This window comes from Lepus europaeus, chromosome 19, assembly GCF_033115175.1.
Source record: "Lepus europaeus isolate LE1 chromosome 19, mLepTim1.pri, whole genome shotgun sequence".
Taxonomy (NCBI): Eukaryota; Metazoa; Chordata; class Mammalia; order Lagomorpha; family Leporidae; genus Lepus; species Lepus europaeus.
The window spans coordinates 20,035,053-20,054,045 of NC_084845.1; positions in this window are offsets into that span (position 1 = coordinate 20,035,053).

Here is an 18,993-nt window from a genome sequence, read left to right on the forward strand (position 1 = left end):
CTTTCCTTTCTGTGCCTGGTGACAGTCTACACTCAAATTTTTTAAAAGGCCCATTTTGGAGCTGGCCCAGAAAGGAGCTGATTTCCAAAGGAGATTCTTGCATTTATTCAACAAACTTGCCCAGTGCCCACCGTGTGTGCCAGCTCTTGCCCTCTGCCCTGCAGATGCAATGGTGGCCCCAGGACCCGTGGCACCCACTGTCCAGCATGGAGGAGCAGGCTCAGAGGAGGGAAGGGGCTGGAGGCTCCAGCAAGCCCCAGCAGCTCCCTGCGCCCTGCATGGAAGCCCTTCTCCACCCTCAAGCTCCATCCAGCTGTACTGATTCCTCTCCTGAGAAAACCCGCACCGTGACCCCAAATTCCACCCAACAGCTCTGTGGAAGTTGGGAAAGACCCAAGCCAACAGGGCTGGCCCACTTCCAAGGGCGGCCCCGCTGGCCAGCTCTGAAGACGTGACACCAGGAAGATGGGTTATTTTCAGGTTGCTGTTGGTGAGCTGACGCCAGTTCAGCTTCAGACAGAGGAGGCTGGGCGTGCAGTGCAGAGCTGTACATCAGGTTGGTGAGGGGTGTCAAGTTGAAGACCATGCCCCCCTATGCACACCCATGCAGGTACACACACACATGCCACTCAGCGTGTCAAATAATGAACATGGGAGTTTCCAAGTTCTGTTTGGGCATGAAATTCTTTTATCTTGATGTTTAAAAATCCATTTTTTTAGTGTCAACAAAGCTTGTTAAGCCCCTTTAAACAACTAGTCCCCAGATGCCATTGCCAATGCCTCTGCTAAGATAGAACATTCTGGAATGTGCTGCCCCAGCCCTCTGCACGGTTGGCCCCTTGTCCCCATGCAGGCCTGTGTGCACACACATCTCCATCTCACAAAGTCCCTCTGTGCCCACCCTGAGGTTAAGACCCTACCCACCAGCCTACTCTCATCCTCACTGTACTCAGCACCAGGGAGATGTTTTCCTCTTGTACCTTTTATGGCCGTGTTTCTTTTCCTTGAAGGCAGAGATTGGGACTTCCTGTTCAGGGGGAAGCCCTAGGGCCTAGAGCAGAGCTGGCACAGTATTTCCTGATCAAATGGAGGAAAGAGTGAACAGACTGTGAAAATACAGCGCAGAAAAGAAGTCCTGCCTCCTAAGATCACCTCCGCTTTTGCACAAGTCCAAGACATCTATCCTCAGAATCTGTCAGGGTTGGAAGAATGTCTGGCTACCACCCAGATGCTGAACGTCCAGTGGTCACCCCGGAAATACTGCCCCCACCAGCAGCCCTGTCGCTCCAAGTGCCTGTGGTGATCATGCACAAGCTTGGCCCATCCCCAATGGATGCCAGGAGACAGACAGCAACCATCCCCTCCAGAGCTGGACTGACCGTGATGAGGCCCAGGAAACACCCCAGGTTTCGAGAAGTTGGCCAGATGCTCCCAAGATGATGGTCTCTGGTCATTCGAATGAGCCTGGGAGAAGCCTGAACCAGCCCCACTGAGGGAGGGCCATGCCACATGGTCATCTCAGAATCCCCCCTGCTCCTACCAGCAGGTGCAGCGAGGGGTCAGTGGTAACCAGGGCCTGCTGCTCGACTCAGAGCAAGAAAGGGAAGCGTGCGTTCTTGGAAAGAGTATGGGATAATTGGTGTGCTGTCCCTCGGCCAAGCAGCCGAGGCAGGACGAGCTGGCCCCAGGCCCAGCCCGGGACTCGCAAAACCTGGGTCGGCCCCAATTCCTCCAGCCCTGACACTTCACCCATCCAGAATGCATTTACCCCTGACCTCAGCCATTCAGTAAATATTTGGCAGAGAACTTCCATGTACCTGCCCTCGAGGGCCTGTGGGTCCAAGGGGCCAGCGCCAGCAAGACCGCAAATCACAGAGAAGAGAAGAAAAGTCCCCCATGGGGCCGACTCCAAAATGAGAGGAGGAAGAAGCCGCTGCAGCTGCAGTACACAGAGGGGTGTGTGTGAGTGTGTGTGTGTGAGTGTGTGTGGGCCATGTGTGTGTGTGAGTCGTGTGTATGAGTGTGTGTGTGTGAGTGTGGCCATGTGTGTGTGAGTCATGTGCGTATGTGAGTGTATGTGTGAGTCATGTGCACATGTGTGTATTATGAGTGTGTGAATTGTGAGTCATGTGCATGTGTGGGTGTGTGTGAGCATTGTATGTGTGTCATGTGTGTTGTGAGAGTGTGAGCGTATGTGAGTGTGTGTGTGGGTGTTGTGAGAGTGTGTGTCTGAGTGTGTGAGTGTGTGAATGAGTGTGTTGCATGTGTTGTATGTATGAATGTGTTGCATGTGTTGTGTGTGAACGAGTGTGTTGTGTGTGAGAGTGTGTTGTATGTGAGAGTATGTGTGTGAATGGGGGTGTGTGTGCAAGTGTGTGTGTCATATGTGTGTGTCGTGTGTGTGTGTGTGTGAGTGTGTTGTGTGTGAATGAGTGTGAGTGTGTAAGTGTATGTGTGTGTTGTGTGTGTGTCATATGTGTGTGTTGTGTGTCTGTGAACGAGTGTGTGTGAGTGTATGTGTGTGTTGTATAAGTGTGTGTGTCGTATGTGTGTTGTGAGTGTAAGAGAGAGAGTGTGTGTGTGTGTGTGTATGAGCGTGCGATCACACAGGTCTGTGTGACAGGAGGGGCAGGGACGCCCCAGCGGCCAGTGGCACTCTCAGAAACGCCCACAGATGCACACGCTGGGAAACCAGGCGATTGTCTCTCCTGCCATTGAAGCACCGGGTCCAGCAGCCACTCCAAAGCTGGAGAGGCCAGGGCAGGTGCGGAAAACTGTTCTTGCTTCTGTGCCCAGGCCTCCGGGGCCACACAGTGTCTTCTGGTGTCCCCAGAGGGTCCCCTCCTCCTCCACCACGTGTCCTGACAAGCAGGGCAGATGGGCACGTGACACCGGCCCGGGCCCCGGTGACCAGGGCATCCTGCATCAGCACTCAGCATGCCAGGGGCCCAGGAGCCAGGGCCCCACATGAAGAAGCCAAGGGCCAGCAGAGGGCAGACCAGGTCCTGGGCCCCTCTGAGCAGCCTCTCTAGTGACACCTGTCACCTTCTCGCCCGGGGCGGGGGGAAGGTGGCGGGAACATTTGCACAATGATGAGCAAGTAAATAAAGCACAGGGCGCTGAGAAGAGCCTGACCCTGGCCTTTGGCTCATGGCCCGCGCCCTGAGCACGTGCGGGAGAGGGTCAGTCATTCTTGATGGACTCAGGCGTGGAAGCACTGAACCCGTCATCTACTAACTCCTGGCCGAGGCTGGGCCCAGAGGCCAGTGTGTCTGGTGCGTCCTCCGTCCAACACAGAGACACCACAAACATTCGACTCCAGTTCTGACCCTTCCCGAACACCAGGGCCCCGGGGGGCCACTGCTGACCTGCAGCACGGCAGGCAGCCCTGAAGGAGAACCAGGCTGGCGTCTCAGGCACCGTGACAGTCCTCCCCGCAGTGTGGGAAGGCCAGGGCCCCATCCCTGAGTGCAGCCGGGGGCCGTGGGTGCAGGTGTCTGGGTGCTTAGAAGTCGCTTCCCCAGCCTTGCAATTTCGCATCTCATAACAAGGGCATTCTCAGCACGTGAAACCCACCGCTGGATATATAGATTATCAAAACACATTCTGTCTCATCATCCCCACCATTGCAGGTACAGCGAACCATTCAGTGGCTTTTGATGGTGCTAATGGTTATTTTGATTTTGCATTTCTGCCTCCAAGACTATTTCCTGTGATATCAATGACAAAAGTTTTCACTTAACTCTTCCAATAGAGAGCCTAATTGTATCTCGCACTCAAAATGAAATGTAAAACTATCAGGACACCACAAATGCCAGCTGCTAGGAGTCTAAATAAATTTTACACAAAAACACAGTTTCATTTTGCTAGCGCAGGGGAAAAAAAAGTAGTCTTATGAATAGTCCAAAAAAATATAGATCTCGCCAGTAAGTTGCATGAAAGGGTTTATCCTTATACCATGAAAAAGAATAGTTTGGAAATAAAATGACTTTCAAAATAACCGTTTCAACTGGATTTTTAAAAATCGAATATTGTTGTCTAGCCAAGCACAACTAAATACTCTCCTGTTTTTTTTCTTTTTTTTTAACCAACATGGGTAAATGTGCTGCCTAGGAAACCATGCAGGAATCCCGCTCCACTGAGTCTTATGCAAGGTCTGGAACTTGGGTTCACGGCAGGAAAAGCCTGCAAGCAGCACCATGGTTGTACCCCAAACAGGCTCATCACGCGTGGCTCTGTGAGCAGCACACCCCCTCCTAGGCAGGCTCAGGTGACCCTCGGCCCTTTTCTGTAACCCACCGTGCTTGCCTAGACCCTTGGAAGAAACTGTAATTAAGACAACCTCACCTGGAATACAATGGCGCCTTATTAAATACTATTTTCCCAATTGTGGTAGCTCAGACTGTTTAACTCAGGTTGTTATAAGCATAATACACTCCTGTTCGGAAACAGAGAACACCAGACTACTGAACCTTTTCAGGGTCATTAAACAGCTGTAAACATTATTACAAAAATAAACCAGAGATTTCATGCTTACATTTTGGCCTAGAGCTTGCGATGCTGAGCAAGTACATTTTTTCATCTCTTACAATCAACGCCGGTGACATTTGGGCATCCAAACAAATTACATCACAAACACTACTGAGGTGGGTAGGATCCTGAATGCTTTATTTGCAGATGATTAATAGATAAACAGCAGGGCAAGCGCCGGTGACCTGTTCTGTTTTGACTGATGTGTAGACAATGCTATGAGACAGGGCCAGAAATAGTTAAATCCTGGCTGAATTTATTAATGAAAATGTGATATGCAAAACAGGCTTTGGACTGGGACAAACTGTGGAAGCAGTATAGTCAAGTTTGAGAGTGTGGTCAAACGTCCCCCCTTCTGGATGGGATGTTGGCCAACATCAAGGCCCTCGTGGCCTCCAATGCTGAACCTGACTGAGCCGGGCTGGCCCAGAACAAACCCAGGGAGTCCCAGCAGCTTCTGCATTGGACTTGGAAGATAACAGATGGAGGAAAAAAGTGACCTCTTCTCAAAGACTTCAGTGGATTTTGAAAATCAGCAGGGCAAGGAGTTGTCTCCACAGTACTGGCATTGGACCCTGGGTTGACACTGCAGCCAGAATGGAAGGCAGGTGATGAGTACACAGATGAGGGAGGAAACAGCCACCGGGCTTCTCCTGGTCGTCGTCCCAGGCAGAGAAGACATGTGCGCTCAGTCCCTGTGTCTCTCACTGTTGTCTGCACCACACAACCCCACACAAACGTGTGCTGGGCGTGGGATTAAAACAACCTCACTGGGCCGGCACCGCGGCGTAGCAGGTGAAGCCACTGCCCGAAGTGCCAGCATCCCCTACAGGTGCCCGTTCTAGTCCCAGCTCCACTTCCGATCCAGCTCTCTGCTATGCCCTGGGAAAGCAGTAGAAGATGGGCCAAGTCCTTGGGTTCCTGCACCCAGAGGTGTAAGAGACCCAGAAGAAGCTCCTGGCTCCCAGCTTTGGATCGTTGCAGCTCTGGCCATTGCGGCCAATTGGGGAGTGAACCAGCGGATGGAAGACCTCTCTCTGTGTCTCTACCTCTCTCTGTAACTCTTTCAAATAAATGAAATAAATCTTAAAAAATTATTAAAAATTAAAAAAAAAACCTGACAGTCATCAGCACCGACACCACCATCATCTCCATCAATAGCATCCTCATTCTCACCATTTCCTCCTCACCATTGAAATACCACATTCCAGGAATGGGCCAGGTCCCTCACAGCACAACCTCACTCTCACTTGGTGCAGTGTTACATGGGAGATGCTATGCCATCCCAATACTAAAAATGAGCACACAGCCTCCAAAAAGTTAAGTCCCATAGGGACACCAGCTGGGAAAGACTAATGCCAGAGTCCAAGCAAGACAAGCTACTGGCGGCCAGTGCTGTGGCCTAGTAGGTAAAACTGCCACCTGCAGTTCCGGCATCCCATATGGATGCAGGTTCGAGTCCCGGCTGCTCCACTTCCAATTCAGCTCTCTGCTGTGGCCTGGGAAAGCAGTGGAAGATGGCCCAAGTCCTTGGGCCCCTGCACCCACATGGGAGGCCCAGAAGAAGTACCTGGCTCCTGGCTTCAGATCAGCACAGCTCCAGCAGTTGCGGCTAACTGGGGAGTGAACCAGAGGATGGAAGACCCCTCTCTCTCTCTCTCTCACTCTCGCTCTCGCTCTCTCTGCCTCTCCTTCTCTCTCTGTGTAATTCTGACTTTCAAATAAATAAATAAATCTTTAAAAAGAAACAAAAAGACAAGCAACTGGATGGGTTGGCTTTGGATGGTTACCCCATGGTCTTTCTTCTCGGGCTGGGCTCTGCCAGTGAGATGTCAGTTGCTCCATTTGCAAAGTGCATGGGAAGAAGGAAGCCACAGCCCTGGGCAAGCTCAGAGGAGCCCAGGGAGCAGAAGCACACAGAGCATTCATCCCAGCGGGAAGGCGTCTGGGGGCTGGGGTGGGCAGACGCTCTGGATCCAGAGATGAGATGAGTGGGTTTCTCACTGGTGTTAGACCAGGGAGTCACACAAAGATGCATTTCAAGACTCTTCTGTGTTCATAATACCTGTCAGGCCTGATGCTGGATTCCACATTCCCCCAGCCTGAGTGAGGAGGGGGCTCCTGCCCCAAATGGCCTGGAGTAACAGTGAGAGAATTTTCCATTCATGGGAATCCAGGCATCTGCTCTTCCACCTGGTGTCCGTGTGACCTGTGGCACCTGCCACAGCCTCACTTTCTCTCTCTCTAAAATAGGCTGATGTTAAGTGTCCTGCTCATATCACAGGACTTTGAGAGGGTGAACAAGAAGGTGGGAGAGAAAGAAAATGTGGCATTTACATCACAGTGGGCTCTACCTGGGCAGAAGCCTTTCTTAGGTGCTAACCACAGATTCTAACACAGCTTTTTAGATCCAGAAACAGTCTTAAAGTGGTAGTAGAGTAAACACCCAGAGATGAACGACCAGACCAAGGCAAGTCAATGCAGTTACTAAACACACTCTTGGGGTAGCCATTTGGCCTGGCTGTTAAGCTGCCGCAGCCCACGTTAAAGGACCTATGTTCAGTTCCAGGCATCAGCTTCTGACTCCAGTTTCCCACTAATGCAGGCCATGGGAAGCAGCAGTGATGGATCAGGTGGCTGGGTTCCTGCCACTCATGCAGGCAACCCAGATTGAGTTCCTTACCCCCGACCTCAGCCCCCAGCCATTGTGGGCATCTGGGAAATCAACCAGTGCCTGAGAGCACTTTTCTTACATACCTACCTCTGTCTCTCTGTCCTTCTGCCTCTCAAATACATAAATGAATTTTTAAAGGATCTATTCATTTATTTGAAAGTCTGAGTTTGAGAGAGAGAGAGAGAGAGAGAGAGAGAGAGGTTTTCCATCCTCTGGTTCACTCCACAGATAGTTGCAAAGGCTGGAGCCAGACCAGGCCAAAGCCAGGAGCCAGCAGTTTCTTCCAGGTCTCCCACATGGGTGCAGGCATCCAAGCACTTGGTCCATCTTCCACTGCTTCTCCATGCCATTAGCAGGGAGATGGATCAGAGGTGGAGCAGCCGGTACTTGAACCAGCGCCCATATGGGACACTGGCACTGTAGGCTGCTTTACTTGCTACACCACAATGGCAGACCCTAAAAAAATAAATAATTTTTTAAAAAAGCACTCTCACTGCCAATCTCATTGGTGCATTTGTAAGGCGGGATTCATATTATTCAATAACATGTTTTAATGCCTGCAGGTGACAGAAAGTGAACAGATCTGAAGATCTACAAGCAAGACCTTGCTTTTGAAAATTGACTCAGGGAGGGGAAGACAGATGGGCCCACGGAGATGACAGGCTGAGGTCAGAGGCTGAGACGGAGGAGTCGAGAGCACTCTGGGAGGCTGGGCCCAGTGGGTGGGTGTGCAGGAGAGACAGCCAAGGAAGACCGAGGGGGCAAGTGGCCAGGCCCCTGGCTGAGCCGTGAGCATGTCCGTGGGTGGAGAGCAGGAGGAAGGGCACATGAGACAGAGGGACCAGCATGTGCAAAATGTAGACTAAGCATGGAATGAACGTTCTGGGGCAGGGAAGAGACAGGCAGGAATGGCGGGCTGGGAGCAGACTTGAATGCCCAGCCAGGCAGGGTGCAAAAACAGGGGCTCGGGAAACTCTCGGCACAGTAGCAGCCTAATGGGTAAGGCTCAGTGCGAGCCGCCTCAGCGCTGCTGTCAAATTTGGCACCCCAAATTTAACCTAGGTTTTAAACCCATTTCTTAGCAAATCTTTGGAAGTACCCCTATGTAGGTTTACGCCCTTAGCAAATGTTCGCCTTTAAAATGACTCTCCGTGGGGAGAGGAGTTGGCACAGAGTGAAGACGCCAACTGGGACACCCACATCCCTGTTGGGGTGCCTGGCTTTGCGTCTTTGCTTTTCTGAACCCAGCTTCCTGCCAGGGTGTACCTGGGGAGGCAGCAGGCCAGGGCTTACGTGCTTGAATCCCTGTTACCCAGGGGGGAGACCCAGATGAGTTCCCAGCTCCCGGTTTGAGCCTGGTCCAGCCCCTGCTGCTGCAGGAATCTGAGGAGTGAACCTAAACCCATAGACACAAGTCTCTCTCTCTCCCTCTCTCTCTCTCTCTCTCCCTCTCCCTGCCTCCCTCCCTCCCCTTTTCAGCATCTCAGCCCTTCAAATAAAATAAAGACTTTTTAATGACTCTTTAAAATGATAAGACAAAAGTGGAAAAGGCACCAGCAGTTGTCATGAAGTGTATTGATTATTCCTCTCTTGCTGGCTTTCTCTTACCTTTTAAAACAAGACTTGGTGATGGCAGGAAGTTGGCGATTTAATCCCCTATTAACCCGCCTTGGCTCCCTGCTCTGACGTGGCCACGCAGGGGGCCACAAGCCTCAGCACACAGCCGCTGCCCTGCAGTCACAGGACTCCTCCCCACGGGCGGCAGCTCCACACCGCTCCCCTCCCCCCACCCCATGAAAGCCATTTGCATGTGAACACTTCCGGACTACGATATTGTGTCACACGGTTTATTTTCATTTCACAGAGCCCTCAGATTTGATGCAGTGCAAAACTAAATATAATGTAAGATGCACATATGCAAGAGTGATCAAAGGGAGCTTGATTTTGAAATATTCATAGAAGTCAGCCCTGGGAGATTCATTCATGGGGCACCTGTCGAAGACATGGCTTAGAGACACATCACCCCGTAAGTCCCCACGATCGGTGCTGCGTACAACAGCCACGTGCACCAACCCGTCCTCCACCGCCTGCAACCACTGGGCTGAGGCCAACACACAGAGCCTGGCAGAGCCAGGCCAGGGCCTCAGCCCCTTCTGGGCTTTGCAGTGCCCAGGAGGCAGCCCTGGTGCCTGCACTGGTCACCAGGCTGGCCCTTCCTGTCCTTCTCTGGGCCAGCCTCCTGGCAGGGGAGAGAAAACCAGCCCATGAGCCCCTGCGCTGGGTAGTAGTGGCTTGTGCTGGGAGCTGGGGCACATGTGGGCCTGTGGGCACATAGGAGCTTCTGGTCCAGTTCTGGGTTTCACCACCCCCAGGCTGATGGACCCAAAGGATGGAGACAAACTTCTAACCACTGCCAGGAAAGATGGGGGGGGGGGGGCTGACTTGAGGACAGAGGATCCTCTGGCTCATCTGCACACAGCACACAGCCCCTGCCAAGCCTCAGCTTGGGGGTGACTGCGGGGCCTGGCCCGAAACACCATCCTTGTAATCCCCACCACCTACCGCTGTGCCCCAGCACCTGCTCACAGGTGAAATGCCACTCACGCAGGAGGCCCTCCTTCATGCCCCGGGTCCAGAGCACAGCCTTCTCGTGTGTCTGCGCCGTGCCCTGGCCTCACCCCTCATGGCAGCTTCACACTGGGTTGGGTGTGTTTGTCCACTTGCCCAGCCCTCCCAAAGGGCCGGACCATGACCATCACCTGTGCAGGGCGTCCCCAGTGCCAGGCACAAGGGAAGCAGCCAATGAATACTTGCTGAATGGATCAACCAGCAAATGAAGGATTGCATGTGGATGTGAATGAATGAATGGAACAGGCAACAAAGGCTGCAGGCCCCCAGCAAAGCAGGCAGGAGATCCAGAGAGGAAGACTCGGACCCCAAGGCCAGTCCTAGACTACCAGGGCAACCTTGTCCTCTGCTCCTGGAGGCAGCAGCTTGGGGGAGAAGTGTGGACCACAGGGCCTTCCATGGCTGTCACTTCATCCATGAAGCTACTCCTTTTCCCCACCCTTCCCAGCCCCCTATAAAGAGCTAATGCTACTTGGTCTTAGAGCGAGGCACCAGGGTCCCTGTCTCACCACGCTCAGCCCCTCTCTGGGCCTCCTGGGCACGGTGCTTTGCAGGTGATGAGAGTCTGCAATTGCTGGTGAGCTGATCTGAATGCCAGGCCCCTCCACCTGCCCACCAGAAAGCTTCCTCTCCTTTGCCCTCCCTGCCTCCACTCGTTTGTTTGTGCAAAGTCTCATCTATTATCTCCAACTGTCTACTGTACACGGGGCCCTGTGCTGGGCTCTGCAGATCAGAAGCACCCAGAGTTCACCAACAAGAGGACCAGTGGACCCGGAACACCTGCCACAGAGACCACAGGTGCATCTGAGTGCTGTGTGCCCTTGCCAAAGGTTCAGAGGACCAGGAGCTTCTTGGGAGCCATGACCACATCTTGTTCATTGTGTCTTCTCCATGTCCAGCTCAGAGCAGGCACTGGGGCCAGCTGGCCCTGCAGGACAACGCTCTCCACTTGGAAGCCCCCAACACCTTGTCCCCAGTCCCAGATCCTTACACACAGTCAGGAATAGGAAGCCAACTAGAGCAGGACAGAATGCCAGGGGTGGCTGACAAGTCCTTGTCTCCATGGTGACAATGCTCCTAGGTGCCTGCAACAGTGCCTCACACCCAGCAGGCACCAGGAAGCACTGAGTGACGAATGCCCCCCCTTCTCTGTACACAGACACTGGCCTCCTGTGCCGGGGTGCACCTGCTTGGTGGCAAGACAGAAAGTGGCTGACCCCTGACACCAGGCAGGCCCCTCACCCTGCAGCCCAGCCTGCAGCTGGACGCTGGGGGAAGCATGAAACAGCAGTGAGTGTTTCCCTGCTTCCAGGCAGGAAACCCCATCCCTGGACTATGCAGAGCCCACAGCATGAGGTCTGCCTGTCCTGGACCGGTTGTACCTCTCTGTCACCATCGAGACATGGCCGTCCCCTCCCCCAGCTTCAGGTGGCCAAGCGGCATTTCCCCAGGCTAAGCCCTCAGGCCACCCCGGGGCATCATTAAACTTCAGTAGCTTGGTGTGGAGGCAAGGGCCGCACTAGCTGCAGGCAGTTTTCAGAATTGACCGTGGCCAACCCAGAGCAGCCGCTGAGCCTTTTTAGGCTCCCATTGGAGTCCCTTTTCTGGGACTCTGTGTGACAAAGGGAAACTGGAAGTGGCTGCTGGCAGAAAGCAAATTGTGTCTGATCCCGCAAGAGCTCCGAGGTGCGGCTCATCAGTCACACACCTGTGATGCGGTGGTGGCAATGAGGTCATTGGGAGATGGAGTGAGGTCATGACAGAGAGCGCTCGAAGCAGTGCCCGGCACGGAGCAGGTGCTCTGGGAAGTTTATTGCCACCGCCGCCTCCTCCTCCTCTCCTTCTACAGTCACTACTACTAGCAATGGCACACCAACACAGCTGAACCTGTGTCAGGTCTGTGGTCACACTGGGTCCTGCTCCTGCCGCCCATTTGAAAGCCTCAGGGGAGTTCAACAGCCCCAGGCTTGTGCGGTTGCCGAGGGGGTGAGAACCTTTACCATGTCTGTTTTTAAAGGTACTCGCAGCACGGCGGAACACGTTGAACATCTGCGTTTAGCACAAAAGGCCTGAGAACAGGCAGTTCGCGGAAGAAAAGGAATTTGGCTAATGACCATAAAAACGCCACTCTGTGCTAGGAAGCCAGACGTTGCAAGGTTCCGGCCTAAAGCAATTATATTTATGTTTGCACCGAGACTACATGAAGACCCCACATCTCCTCTATGGGATCCTGGAGCAATCCCACGTTTCCTCCAGGGGAGCCAGGGAGGAGGTAAAGTGGCCTCTCTCGTGTCACGCCAGGAGCCCAGTGCTGTTCCCCAGGGTTCACGGTGCTGCCTCCAAGGAGCCAGGGTAGGAGGCTGAGCCCTCTGGAAGATGTGTGCAGACACAGGGTTGAGACGGATGGGGAACCAGAAAGGCTCTGGTGTGCAAAGACAAAGTTTGGGCTTTCAACTTGACCCCAAGAAACCAATGAGAGTGCCTCCAACCATCCCGACAAGCAAGCTGGCCTGCAGGGCCACAGCGACAGCCAACCGACTCGCTCACCTCACTGAGGGTGATGGCCCCAGATGCTACCTCTTACTAATCACTCTCCCTGCAGCCCTGGACTGTCACCATTCAAGCACCAAGGTCAAAGCTCAAAAGCCCACGTTTTCCGAGTCATGCCAAAGATGAATACCAAACGGTCATGCCTGCCCCATAGCCAGTCTCACTCCCCATCACTCACCTGGACTACACTCTCGCGAGATGTACCCACCTTCTTGCCCTGCACCGAGATGCTGTTTGAGGGAAGGGGTGCCCACACACACAGTGAAGATGAGGGTGGCAGAGTTGAGGGTGTCTCAGCAAGCATCTCGCTCCCCCTCACCTAGTCTGAGTGCCCACTTTGACACAGATTAACTGGAGATAGGGAATGAGCCACCTGAGGTGACACAGCACAGAGAGGATGCGTGTCTGTCTTGTTCTCCTTGACTGCTCCAAAGCACTCAAGACAGTGGATGCTAAGCAGATGATGGAAGGATGGAGAGATGGAGAGATGGAGAGATGGAGTGATGAGTGGAGGGGCAGATGGATGCAAGAAGAAATAAGGCGGGGCCAGTGCTGTGGCAGAGTGGGTTAATGCCCTGGCCTGAAGTGCCAGCATCCCATATGGGTGCCAGTTCGAGCCCAGCTGCTCCACTTCTGATCCAGCTCTCCGCTATGGCCTGGCAAAGCAGTAGAGGATGGCCCAAGTCCTTGGGCCCCTGCACCCACGTGGGAGACCCAGAAGAAGCTCCTGGTTCCTGGCTTCAGATTGGTGCAGCTCCTTATGTTGTAGCCAATTGAGGAATGAACCATTGGATAGAAGACCTTTCTCTGACTCTCCTTCTCTCTCTGTATAACTTTGACTTTCAAATAAATAAATGAATCTACCTTTCAAAAAAGAAGAAATAACACACAAATAGATGCACAGCCAACCACGAACTCTTCAGCATCCTTGCCTCTACCCACTGTGCTACCAAATGAGGATCCCACTGCTCTAAAAACCCTTCCCTAATACATCTCCCCTCTGCCGCACCTGAGCTCTCCAGCCTGCCTTTTTCACAGTTCCTTCTCCAATCAGAAAATATAAAATGAGACTCCTGGTTATATCATGTCCTGGTTGCATGGGCCAGCCCCCAGCGCCCTGAAAATCAGGGAGCGTTTCTCCCGGTGAGCCTCGCCAGGTCTCTGCAGAGCCCAGGACCTGACACAGGTGCTCAGGAAAGATCTGCAGGATTGGCGCCTCTGCCACGCACAGGGACGGCAAATTCTCCCCGGAAGCACCTGAAGGGTGGTCAGCCCGAGGGTGACAAGATAAAGAGTCCCCCAAGTCTTCTCTGAGTGAGTGAAACAGACGCGCGCGCCAGGAGACTGGAGACAAGGGGGCCCCTTGCTGCCTCCTGCGTTTGATTTGCATCAAATTACATCAGGTTGATGTGATGTCACATGACATCCCCCCATGAAATGCATAAATCAAGGCACCCCATAAATTTAAAGGAACAGAGCTCTTTTCCAGAAGTGGCTAATTACTCATAAACAGCAGATATTTTATTGCCGTTAAAGTCAGTAGCAGCTTTTTAATAGCCGGAGCATTTTGTAACTCAAGCTTCTCATACCACGGGCCCGAGGAAGCCAAGCATTACCTGTTTGTAGCTCCCTCAGGGGTAGCAAAGATCTTGCCCAGGGAGAACACCTCGGGGAGGCTCCTGCAGCCCTGCCTGCCCGGGGCATGTGAGCGGCGCTGACCCATCGCAGCCCTGCTGGGCAGGGAGCCTGGTGCTGAAGTTAAGCCCAGCTCTGCGAAGGACTCTCGGCTCTTGCTTAGTGCTCTGAGCAGGACCTGGTGCCTCCTGCATACTCACGGCCGCACCAAGGGGGAGCCCGGTTAATCAGGTCCAGACTCCTGGGCCACCCACAGAGGCCCGGACGGACACCCTGCCCCCCACTCACACGTGGGAAGTCCCCTCAGGCTCCTCAGCAGCTTGGGTGAGATGTGGCCAGCATCCAGGCCCTGACTGGGGGATCCACATGAGCCAATCGCAATATCTCAACCCCTAGCCCCGGCGATTGGCTCAGGCTCAGCACGTTGTGACCTCACTCAAGCCAATGAGTGAGATCAAAGTCTTGTTTGGTAACTGAAGGATGCTTCAGGTGCTGAAGTGAGGTCCAGAGCTGTGGCAGCTGTTTTGTGACCAAGGACAGTGTGACATGGCTGCACATGGCTCTGTGCAGCACCTGGGGACAAGGCCAAGGCTGAGGAGAGAGAGGAGCCGAGCAGGTGGCTGCTCAGGGTCCCTGGGTCAAATGGCAACTTAAGCTGAGCTGTTTACATACTTGGCACTCACAAGAGCCAGTGCAGTCACCTGGTAGCTTCATTCAGCGTTGGCTGAATTTTCTGTCCCTTGAAAACAAAGGCATCTTGGTTGATAAAAACAAAAACAGGCTGGCGCCGTGGCTCAACAGGCTAATCCTCTGCCTAGCGGCACTGGCACACTGGGTTCTAGTCCCAGGCGGGGCACCAGATTCTGTCCCAGTTGCCCCTCTTCCTGGCCAGCTCTCTGCTGTGGCCAGGGAGTGCAGTGGAGGATGGCCCAAGTTCTTGGGCCCTGCACCCCATGGGAGACCAGGATAAGCACCTGGCTCCTGCCATCGGAACAGCGCGGTGTGCCGGCCACAGCGCGCCTCCGCGGCGGCCATTGGAGGGTGAACCAACAGCAAAAGGAAGGCCTTTCTCTCTGTCTCTCTCTCACTGTCCACTCTGCCTGTCAAAAACAAAAACAAAAACAAAACCACCCTTTCTTCTGGGCACTCCTGCAGCTCTTGCAGCTTGCGCTCTGCCTACCTGGTGCTCTCCTGGCTCCGGGATCGTGCCAGCTCCTCCCATCTTTGCTTTCTTTGGCTGAGCTCATTCCAAGGAGGCCAGCCTGAGCCCAGGAGGCTCTAGGCACAGCACAAGGGCCCTGAGCCATACACTGGCATGGGCTCCTTGAGAATTGTCCCACGTGCCATGGGGGATAGGAGGCTGGGCCTCCCGCTCTGCTTCCTGGACACAGAATGAGCCCTCCCCAGTGGAGGAAAAGGCATTCCTCCCTTTGCTCCACCGCCATCCTGACATTTGCCCAGGGATTTGAAATTCCACCACTAGGTCTTTCCCCTAGGGTTCTGCTTGCTTGCTTTGAGGAGGTGATGTAATATGTGTGCATCTCATAGGCTCCCTCCATGCAGAGATCATTTGCCCACACTGTCTCTTCCACGCCCATCCTCCCCTCCCTTGAACACCCTGAACTACAGCTGAGTGTCACTTCCTCAGGGATGTCAAAGCCGAAGCCCAGAGGGCTGGCTGGTGCACACCACTGCTTCCTCTGTCACTCCTGCACCAGAGCTGGGGATTCCTGGCCTCTTCTTTATTTGACAGTGACGGTAACCAAAGCCTGAAAGGCTCAGAGGGACCAGGCTCTCACTGATTCTCTGGCTCCACGTTCAGGCCCCCCTGCAGCCCAGTGTGAGCACGCAGGAGTGCAAGGGGCTGGGAACAGGGCACCCAGGAGCAGGTGGACAATTGAAGGGAGAATGAGCTGGAGGAAGGCCCTGTGGCCCAGACACAAAGCGTCCGCAGACAGGCACCAGCTGAGCCACGGGGTTAGCTGCCAGGAGCCCCTGCATGTACTCCTAGCAAGCAAGGGGTCAGCGCAGCCCCTCCCCAGCAAAGCACAAGGGCCTATGTGTGAACGGGTCAGTGCCCAGAGCAGACCCTGGGAGACTCGCCCAAAGCCACACTCAGCCCTGGCAGAGCGCCTGCAGCCCACCGCTGCCTGGCTTCCCCTGGAATCCCAGTCATGTTGCTGCTTGCACTTGCCCCACCTCCCTGCCTCCCTTCGCAGTGACCATGCCCCTGCTCCATGCCCCATCACAGCTGCCCTTGCTTCCAGCTTGGCTCCTGCTGGAGACCCCAGCAGGGAGCCCTGCCCTTGAGTGCCCTTTGCACAGGCTGGGCAGGCCCTGGCAGCTGGGGACAGATTGAACGAGCTGTGCAAAGCCTGTCATCTTACTCGAGAAATTCAGCTGGCCAGGGCCTGGCATGTGCAACCCCTGACCTACAAAACTGTGCTCCCCCCCAGCGTCCTCAGATGCCATGGGTCTCAGCTCTCAGCAGCGACAGAAAAGGGATTCACTGATCTGCTCATTCCCGCATTCATTCACCGAACCTGGCACGGAATTGCTACTTGTCTCATGTCTGCGTCCCCCACCGGTCAGACACTCTGGATGGCACTGCCAGCATCTCCGTCTGTTACTGTTATGTCACTGACGCCCACCTGAGTGCTGGGGCACCCAGCAGATTTCTGCTTGTTTGGCTTCCTTATTGTAGAAGATACAGAATACTCTGGGTAAATGTTTTGGAGTGGATGGAGAGGCAGATGCATGGCTGGGTGGATGAAGGGAGGGGACGCGTGGATGGGGGAATGTGTGGGTATGTAGAGGGGGGAGAGGGGAGGGGTCAAGGGGTAGCTGTGTGGACAGGCAGATGAGGCATGCTCGCATGCACGGGTGGATGGATGACGGGTGGATGCAAGGGTGGATGACGGATGGATGCAGGGGTGGATGACGGATGCCTGGATGGATGGATTGTGGATGGATGGATGGTGGATGAATGCATACACGGATGAATGGGTAGATGGGTAGACAGAAGGATGTGTGGATGGGTGGATGGATGTGTGGATGGATGGGTGTGTGGATGGATGAATGGATGTGTGGATGCATGGATGAATGGATGGATGGTGGATGGATGGATGTGTGGATGGTGGATGGATGAATGGATGTGTGGATGGATGGATGAATGTACAGATGGATGTGTGGATGGATGGATGGATGGTGGATGGATGGGTGTGTGGATGGATGAATGGATGTGTGGATGCATGGATGAATGGATGGATGGTGGATGGATGGATGTGTGGATGGTGGATGGATGAATGGATGGATGTGTGGATGGATGGATGGTGGATGGATGGATGGTGGATGGATGAATGGTGGATGGATGGATGTGTGGATGGATGGATGGTGGATGGATGGATGGTGGATGGATGAATGGTGGATGGATGGATGTGTGGATGGATGGATGGTGGATGGATGGATGGTGGATGGATGAATGGTGGATGGATGGATGTGTGGATGGATGGATGGATGGATGGATGGTGGATGGATGGATGGTGGATGGATGAATGGTGGATGGATGGATGTGTGGATGGATGAACGGATGGATGTGTGGATGGATGGATGTGTGGATGGATGGATGGTGGATGGATGGATGGTGGATGGATGAATGGTGGATGGATGGATGTGTGGATGGATGGATGGTGGATGGATGGATGATGGATGGATGAATGGATGGATGGTGGATGGATGAATGGATGGATGGTGGATGGATGGATGTGTGGATGGTGGATGGATGAATGGTGGATGGATGGATGGTGGATGGATGGATGGTGGATGGATGAATGGTGGATGGATGGATGGTGGATGGATGGATGATGGATGGATGAATGGATGGATGGTGGATGGATGAATGGATGGATGGTGGATGGATGAACGGATGGATGTGTGGATGGATGGATGTGTGGATGGATGGATGGTGGATGGATGGATGGTGGATGGATGAACGGATGGATGTGTGGATGGATGGATGTGTGGATGGATGGATGGTGGATGGATGGATGGTGGATGGATGAACGGATGGATGTGTGGATGGATGGATGGTGGATGGATGAATGGATGGATGGTGGATGGATGAACGGATGGATGTGTGGATGGATGGATGTGTGGATGGATGGATGGTGGATGGATGGATGGTGGATGGATGAACGGATGGATGTGTGGATGGATGGATGGTGGATGGATGAATGGATGGATGGTGGATGGATGAACGGATGGATGTGTGGATGGATGGATGTGTGGATGGATGGATGGTGGATGGATGGATGGTGGATGGATGAACGGATGGATGTGTGGATGGATGGATGGTGGATGGATGAATGGATGGATGGTGGATGGATGAACGGATGGATGTGTGGATGGATGGATGTGTGGATGGATGGATGGTGGATGGATGGATGGTGGATGGATGAACGGATGGATGTGTGGATGGATGGATGGTGGATGGATGAATGGATGGATGGTGGATGGATGAACGGATGGATGTGTGGATGGATGGATGTGTGGATGGATGGATGGTGGATGGATGGATGGTGGATGGATGAACGGATGGATGTGTGGATGGATGGATGGTGGATGGATGAATGGATGGATGGTGGATGGATGAACGGATGGATGTGTGGATGGATGGATGTGTGGATGGATGGATGGTGGATGGATGGATGGTGGATGGATGAACGGATGGATGTGTGGATGGATGGATGTGTGGATGGATGGATGGTGGATGGATGAATGGATGGATGGTGGATGGATGAACGGATGGATGTGTGGATGGATGGATGTGTGGATGGATGGATGGTGGATGGATGAATGGATGGATGGTGGATGGATGAATGGATGTGTGGATGGATGAATGGATGGATGTGTGGATGGATGGATGGTGGATGGATGAATGGATGGATGGTGGATGGATGAATGTACAGATGGATGTG